The sequence below is a fragment of the Anolis carolinensis genome, chromosome 3, assembly GCF_035594765.1.
Source record: "Anolis carolinensis isolate JA03-04 chromosome 3, rAnoCar3.1.pri, whole genome shotgun sequence".
NCBI lineage: Eukaryota > Metazoa > Chordata > Lepidosauria > Squamata > Dactyloidae > Anolis > Anolis carolinensis.
In genome coordinates this window covers 84,711,868-84,719,828 of record NC_085843.1, presented here as the reverse complement: position 1 = coordinate 84,719,828, position 7,961 = coordinate 84,711,868, and the positions used below count along the sequence as shown (strand labels likewise).

The 7,961-nt window shown below is 41.1% G+C and overlaps 1 pseudogene; it reads right to left on the bottom strand.

Moving 5' to 3' along the window:
• Window positions 1-6,542: 6,542 nt before the first annotated feature.
• On the bottom strand, window positions 6,543-6,636 carry LOC134298126 (U2 spliceosomal RNA; annotated as a pseudogene).
• Window positions 6,637-7,961: the final 1,325 nt, after the last annotated feature.

The window sequence follows — 7,961 nt, the reverse complement described above, 5'->3', positions numbered from 1 at the left end:
AAAAAAAATTTCTCCGATGAAGCATTGAACACTTTTATAGTGTCAGCACATGTGTCAAGTTGAGAATAAATTTTCACACACATCTCTAGATACACCAAAGGTTAGTCTTGCGGTATACAAAATGTACAGGAACTAAAAGGCTTCTTGCACTTGTACAAGAAGGCTAGGAACTGGGAACATTTGTTTGTTTGTTTGTTTATCTGAAGAGGACATTTGACTGAATAAACATTTCATTGGGGAGGGCAGAAGTCTAAAGGGGGAGGTGGCTGCAATTTAGCATTCAGTCACTATTCAACTGAACTCTAAATTAAAAATATTTCAAATTTTGTCAAAATGGGGTCTCTAAGGGTGGTTCTACACAAACACTACCCTGTTTCCCCGAAAATAAGACAGTGTCTTATATTAATTTTTGCTCCCAAAGATGCGCTAGGTCTTATTTTCAGGGGATGTCTTATTTTTCCACGAAGAAGAATTCACAAAGTGACACACTGGTTGCCAGCAGGGACAGTATTACAGCTTCCGGTCACCAGGGGGAGCTTGACTAGGTCTTACTTTTGGAGAGGCCATATATTTAGCAATTCAGCTTTAACCATGTTGTTCACGTGCTCCATATACGGTCAGTTGTTTTGTGGCGTGTGATCTGCCACTTCATGGAGCATCCTAAATATTGGCATACCCCTTTTCACCAGATAACCTGTGTGTCCAGTGACTAATGGTACTGCAATCAACAGTGTCATGATGCTTTGGCGCTTAATTTGTAAAATCATAACATAATTTGACGTTTAATAGGCTTTTCCTTAATCCCTCCTTATTATCCAACATTTTTGCTTATCCAACGTTCTTCCGGCCCATTTATGTTGGATAAGTGAGACTCTACTGTACATTAAAAGAGCATTACCTCTGCAGTGGTAGGTCCACTAGCGACCTCTTCCTCTTACATTTCAACTAAAAGTCTAGATTATAAACCACTTTGGATTTTGTTTTCTTAGGAAACAGTAGCAGTTGTTATATGAAAATGATAATATATCCTGACTTCATTTGGAAGGCAATATTATTACAACATTTTCGCTTATCCAACGTTCTGCCGGCCTGTTTATGCTGGACAAGAGAAATTCTACTGTACTTTGAAAGTAGTTGCTATACTCCAAAAACTTCATTTTTGTGCCATAACGCATCACCTGGCTAATTTATGAATTTATGTTATGTATGAGTTTATAACCGATGAGAAAAATGTTGGAAAACCCAGAAGACCTGTATTTTCTATGTAGTATATGTATTATTCAGTTTAGTATAATCTTAAATCAAATTAAAATACATTAGAGTCTCACTTATCCAACATAAATGGGCCGGCAGAATGTTGGGTAAGTGAAAAATTGACTACAAATAAAAATAATAATGCATAAAATGAACTTACAGTAACAACATTGTTGGAAGTTAAATCCGCAAAAAGTTTAGTCCTTGCTGCCTAGAGAAACAGTCGTGGATCCGGGTGGGAAGCAGACTGCGTTGGATAATCCAGAACGCTGGATAAGCGAAGGCTGGATATGCGACACTACTGTATTATATAAAAAAAATAAGAGATACCATTTGGATTTTTTATTTTAGAAAACCAAGAACTATAGAAACAAATACTGCAACTTCATGACACATTTGCCCAATTTGCAGATGCCCAAGACTGGAGAAGTTGTACCCTAACAAGGTCAAGTTTTACAAAGCTAATACAAAGAACATGAAATGCTAATGGATGACAGAGAACAGTAAGGAATGTGGGATGCATCTACATACCTGTGTAACCTAGTAACCTGCCAGTAACTAGCTACAAGCAGTGTAATCCTACACTTGTTTATGCAATTCTCTGGGCTCACTCAGACCTGTTCTACATAGCTGTATAAAATCCAGATTATCCGTATTGTAGACCCAGGGCCCTGCCACAAAGCCATATAACCCAGAATATCAAGGCAGAAAATCCCACAACACCGGCTTTGAATTGGGTTATCTGAGTCCACACTGCCATATATCCCAGTTCAATGCAGACAATGTGGGATTCTATTCAGATGTGTGGAAGGGGCCATATAATCCAGAATATCGAGGCAGATAATCCACAGTATCTGCTTTGAACTAGGTTATCTGAGGCCACACTGCCATATAATCCAGGTCAATGTGGTTTTTATACATTTGTGGGAAAGGGGCCTCAGATAACCCAATTCAAAGCAGAAAATGTGGATTATCTGCCTTGATATTCTGGATTATATGGTTGTGTAGAAGGGCCCTCAGGCCCCTTCTACACTGCCATATAAAATCCAGATTATCTCCTTTGAACTGGATTATATGGCAGTGTAGAGACATATAATCCAGTTCAAAGCAGATAATCTGGATTATTTGATTTGATAATCTGGAATATATGATAGTGCAGAAGGGGCATCAGGGGTGTAGTAGCCTCTTGTAAGAGTACATTGAAATGAAAACCATCTGAAGAAATCTTCCCCCACCTGGATTTATTTTTAAGTCACTGTAAGATTTGAAACTAACCATACACATGGAAAGATGGTATGTAACTAAAGGTGTGCCGAACATCTGAGACAATTTAAAACATTTAAAGGAGTAATAGCCTAGAGCAAAATCTGATCCAATTTACTTGCAATACAGCAAAATCCATTTCTAAAAATAGCATGCAGGTGTGCATGGCTCAGTGCTTGTATATATGCAGACATTCCAGGTAAACTGATTAAGCAGCCACTGTTATGATTTCTGGTGTACTTATCATGTATGTAATCATTTTTAATGGCAGCTCTAGGTTTTTAAAAATCCTTTGCATAATTCAGTACCTTTGTGTGCACAGCTAATAAGTCTTATATAACAATGGAAGACTGCCTGAGCCCCCTTCCACATAGCTGTATAAAATCCACATTGAACTATATGGCAGTGTGGATTCAGATAATCCAATTCAAAGCAGATATTGTTTATTATCTGGGTTTTATTGATGTGTGGAAGGGCCCTAAGAGGATATATAATACTGACTTTCCTTTCTCCTTGCATATTTTATTCAATCATTTCTTTCTTCCATGCAGCCAGGGCATCCCAAACTGTTTTTAAGGTGTGAGGTCCTACTTTCAGGACCTCCTTGAGGGAGTTGAAAATTATTCAAGACCCTTTCACATTGCACTATTATAATACTATTAGTCCCTAGAATACAGCCATGGCAGTTAAAATAATATTGTATTGTTATAATTGCATAGCATAAAGGAACTCTAAAACTCAACCAGTCATAAAATGGTAGCAGAAGGTCTTGGGGTTTCATACAATCAGTGAATAATTTCCATTATATTTCCATTGATATATAAACTTTTATCTGAGGTTTGCTAAATTGTTTGGAACTATGATTTCAAGTGAAGATATAATAATAATAATAATAATAATAATAATAATAATAATAATAATAATAATTTTATTTTTATACCCCGCCCCATCTCTCCGAGGGGACTTGGGGCAGCTTACATGGGGCCAAGCCCAGGCAACAAGCAATATAAAACTCAACAATAAAAACAAATCATAAGCAAATAAAATCACTTATACCAATACACAATAAGCACACTTTGATAAAATCCTGGGTTGGCTCCTAAAAGAGGTAGTGGGCCAGAAAAGTGCAAATAGTTTTGTACGGTACAAATTAAGAAAGAGGTAGGTACCAGGGACTATTGTCCCATTAAGGTGCTGGAGGAGGCATACACCTAAAGACTATGTACGGCTAAGGAGTAAAAATGCTATAAAAATAGAATAGACAAACAGGGCAATCCCAAACTAAGGAAATCAGTTGCCAAAAGCCTGTTTTCAGGCTCTTCTGAAAAATAAGGATAGTAGGGACCTGTCTAATCTCCCTGGGGAGAGAGTTCCAGAGCCGGGGGGTCACTATGGAGAAGGCCCTCTCCCTCGTCCCCACTAACCACGATTGCGAGGGTGGTGGGATCGAGAGGAGGGCCTCCCCTGAAGAACGGAGAGACCGTGCAGGTTCATAGGGGGAAATATGGTCACAAAGGTAGGTGGCTCCCAAACCGTTTAGGGCTTTGTAGGTGATAACCTGCACCTTGAATTGGGCTCCGAAAATAAACGGCAGCCAATGGAGCTCCTTGAACAGGGGGGTGGATCGCGCCCTGTAATTTGCTCCAGTTAGTAGCCTGGCTGCTGAGCGCTGGACTAGTTGAAGTTTCCGGGCCATTTTCAAGGGCAACCCCACGTAGAGTGCATTGCAATAATCCAGTCTAGAGGTAACTAAGACATGGACCACCATGGCCAGATCTGACTTCTTGAGGCATGGTTGCTGCTGGCGCACAAATTTTAATTGTGCAAAGGCCCTCTCAGCCACCGCTGACACCTGAGCATCAAGTGTCAGCTCTGAGTCCAGGAGGACCCCCAAGCTGTGGGTCTGCACCTTCAGGGGGAGTGCAACCCCGTCAAGCACAGGTTGCCACCCTATGCCCCGATCAGCCTTACGACTGACCTGGAGGACCTCTGTCTTGTTAGGATTAAGCCTCAACTTGTTCGCCCTCATCCAGGCCAACACAGCGGCCAAACACTGGTCCAGTATCCGAGGGGCTTCCTTGGATTTAGGTGGAAAAGAGTAGTAGAGTTGAGTGTCATCTGCGTAGAGAAAGCGCAAAACTCCAAAACTCCAGATGACCTCGCCCAGCGGTTTCATGTAGATGTTAAAAAGCATGGGGGATAAAATGGACCCTTGCGGGACCCCACAGGTCAATGGCCAGGGGTCTGAGCAGGTATCCCTCAGCTTCACCAACTGAGAGCGACCCTCCAGGAAGGACTGGAGCCACTGCAAAGCAGTACCCCCAAGGCCCATCCCGGAAAGCCATCCCAGAAGGATACCATGGTCAATGGTATTGAAAGCCGCTGAGATGTTCAAGAGAACCAGTAGGGTCACACTCCCCCGTCCAGTTCTCTGCGGAGGTCATCCACCAAGGCGACGAAAGCCATCTCGGTACTGTACCCAGGTCTGAAGCCGGACTGCGGAGAGGCAACCACCCACTCCAAGACCTTGCCCAAGAAAGGGAGGAAGAGAAGGCTATGGAGATGCCATGTCTTTACCTCCACATTTCCAGCAAAATAAACTGATCCAAATTAGAGAAGACTTTAGAGTCTCTAAGGACCTTCTCACATAGAGTGTTTTCTCCATTGTAGGACACTTTAGGTTCATTTCAAGGACGAAGCCAGCCGTCAACCATTGCCTTTTATCCTTGAATTGGAGCTGAAACATGTTGAAAGGAGAGAATTCAGAACATGGGTGAGAAATTGTGTTTTGAGCTTCTGGCATGTTGCAGAACCATCACTAATGCTGAAAAACACATTTGATGGGATCTGACAGATTGGCATGTGTTGAATGATTTCAGTGACGTGGAGAAATGGGCGTTCCTCACCACTTTGCTTCCACTGTATTTTCTCCTTAATAGTAATCTACGCTCAAAATTGTGTTATTGCTAGCTCTTAACATAACTGGTCTAATGGAGGGAAGGAAAGCCTAGTAGGAATCATGGCAAAGTGGTTTATAATTTCACTGGTATAATGAAGGGAAGCAAAGCCTTGTAAGAGAGGATCATTGCAAAGGGGTTTAAAATTACACTGGTATAATTAAGGAAAGCAATGTTTTGCAAGAGGGGATTGTGGAAAAGAGGTTTATCAGGAAGCCAACCTCAGCTGTGAGAATTGACTGGTCATCCTGACATGGGAGGCCAAAAGAACGGGAATGGGAGGAAGAGACAAGAACAGTGAATTACAACACCAATAAGGGCCATTTGACCCAAGGTTTTTATGGGAACCAAAGGACTGAAGATGTTAGAATGTAACCTGAGGGTGTGTGTGTGTATAGTTTCTTAGGGTATATAGCAGGGGGCATAGAATAGGTTGTTAGAACTAACTTTTTTGAATTTGCCAAGATGGAGAATACAGACTTGTTTCCAGTGAATCTCATTGTGAGTGTGTCTTACTTCCAAGACCTTCCAGATTCTTACAGGTTTATAATTACACTGGTATAATGAAGGGAAACAAAGCCTTGCAAGAGAGGATCATGGAAAAGGGGTTTAAAATTACACTAGTATAATGAAGGGAAGCAAAGCCTTGCAAGAGGGGATCATGGCAAAGTGATTCGGAAGGGAAGGAAATTATTACTTATTTAGTCTATTGTGTATTTTTCTTTCAGGATTACAGAGAGGTGTTGCTGTTCTTTTTCTCAGTTAGATATCTAAAAACTTTGGCTGGATTGAGTGCTAAGCTTCCTGACAGGTTGTGTGAGGTGTGGTTAGCCAGGTGCCTTTGCAACTGCACTTCACATAGCAAAATAGTTTAGGCAGTGCCTCCTTGCCATAGAACCTACTTTTCAGATAGACCTTGCATTGAGTTTTGTTTATTCTTCTGTTAGTGAATGAACAAGTGCATGAAAAGATTAATAGCAGATATGTCTCTTGAGAGTAGGGCTGGAGTCCTCTAGACACTTACATGGGAGTAAAGCACACTGAACTTGGTGGGGCTTACTTTTGAAAAAACGGTAGTGTATAGGATCACTGTAAATTTGAAGCACATAGACAAGAAAATAAGATACTACACTTGATCTTAGCCAAAAGGCCGAGAAGCGATATAGGGAATAAGAGATATAATTATTCACAATAACATAAGTAGGATTTGCAAGGTCCTGATAATTTCTGCCTGTGAAATGCTTAACCTCTTTGTCAAATTCTAGGATGAATTGTAGGATTCTGAGGCCCTTTGAAGACACTTAAGTATATAAACAATCTGATGTGTTCCTAGTGTTCTCTTCTCAGCATGGCTTCATATATGTTATATGTCCAGCAAATGCTAATATGGAATATTGAATTAAATATGACTTTTTTCTCTAAAGTAGCAAGCATAATTTGGGAGTGCCAGCAAATTCCCTTCTCAAACATGGAAAAACAGGAAGCAACTTCTTTCTTGAGGTCTTGGCTTTTTAGAGCTAGGCAAAGGCAAAACACATGTTTTTGAAAAGCGGAGTTAGTAAGAATTCTCCCACTGACTTCAGTTGGCTCGGGAGATGGCTGTGCGTGCAGCATACATTATGAAGGTTGAGCCTAGATTAGTTGAAAAGAAGGAAAAATGCTTCCTCAACATTTGCTAAAATTGCCTGGGCTGTGGCGCAGCTGTTGAGCAGCTGCCTTAAATCACTCTGACCATGAGGTCATGAGTTCGAGGCCAGCCCGTGGCGGGGTGAGCACCCGTCAATTAAAAATAAAAAATAGCCCCTGCTCGTTGCTGACCTAGCAACCCGAAAGATAGTTGCATCTATCAAGTAGGAGATAAGGTACCACTTATAAAGTGGGGAGGCAAGATTAACTAATTTACGACCTGGAATGAGGAAGTGCCGTCAGTGTGGATGATGAAGCAGCTGCTCCCCCCTGTGGCCAGAATTGAACATCCCCTCAGAAGAAGGTTAACTTGCCTCTGCGTGTGTCTCTCAGTCTCTGTTTGATGTGTTTATGGGCATTGAATGTTTGCCCTATGTGTGTTATAATGTGATCCGCCCTGAGTCCCCTTCGGGGTGAGAAGGGCGGAATATAAATACTGTAAGTAAATAAATAAATAAATAAATAAAAGTATCACCTCCTGCTTGTGATGATTCAGTGCTCAGGTCTTTTCTTGCACAGATATCGCTATATTAAAATGAACCTTTTACCTAAGTTAATCTTTAACAGAATATATTTGTAGAATTGGAAATTAATGGTGTAGTTGTCAATGTTGAAGTGTTTGATGTCTCATAAAATATTCTTATCAGATTTCACAATTATAAAAAAATACCCTGAAATCTTGTTGTTGTTGTTGTTGTTTATTCGTTCAGTCGCTTCCGACTCTTTGTGACCTCATGGACCAGCCCACTCCAGAACTCCCTGTCGGCCATCACCACCCCCAGCTCCTTCAAGGTCAAGCCA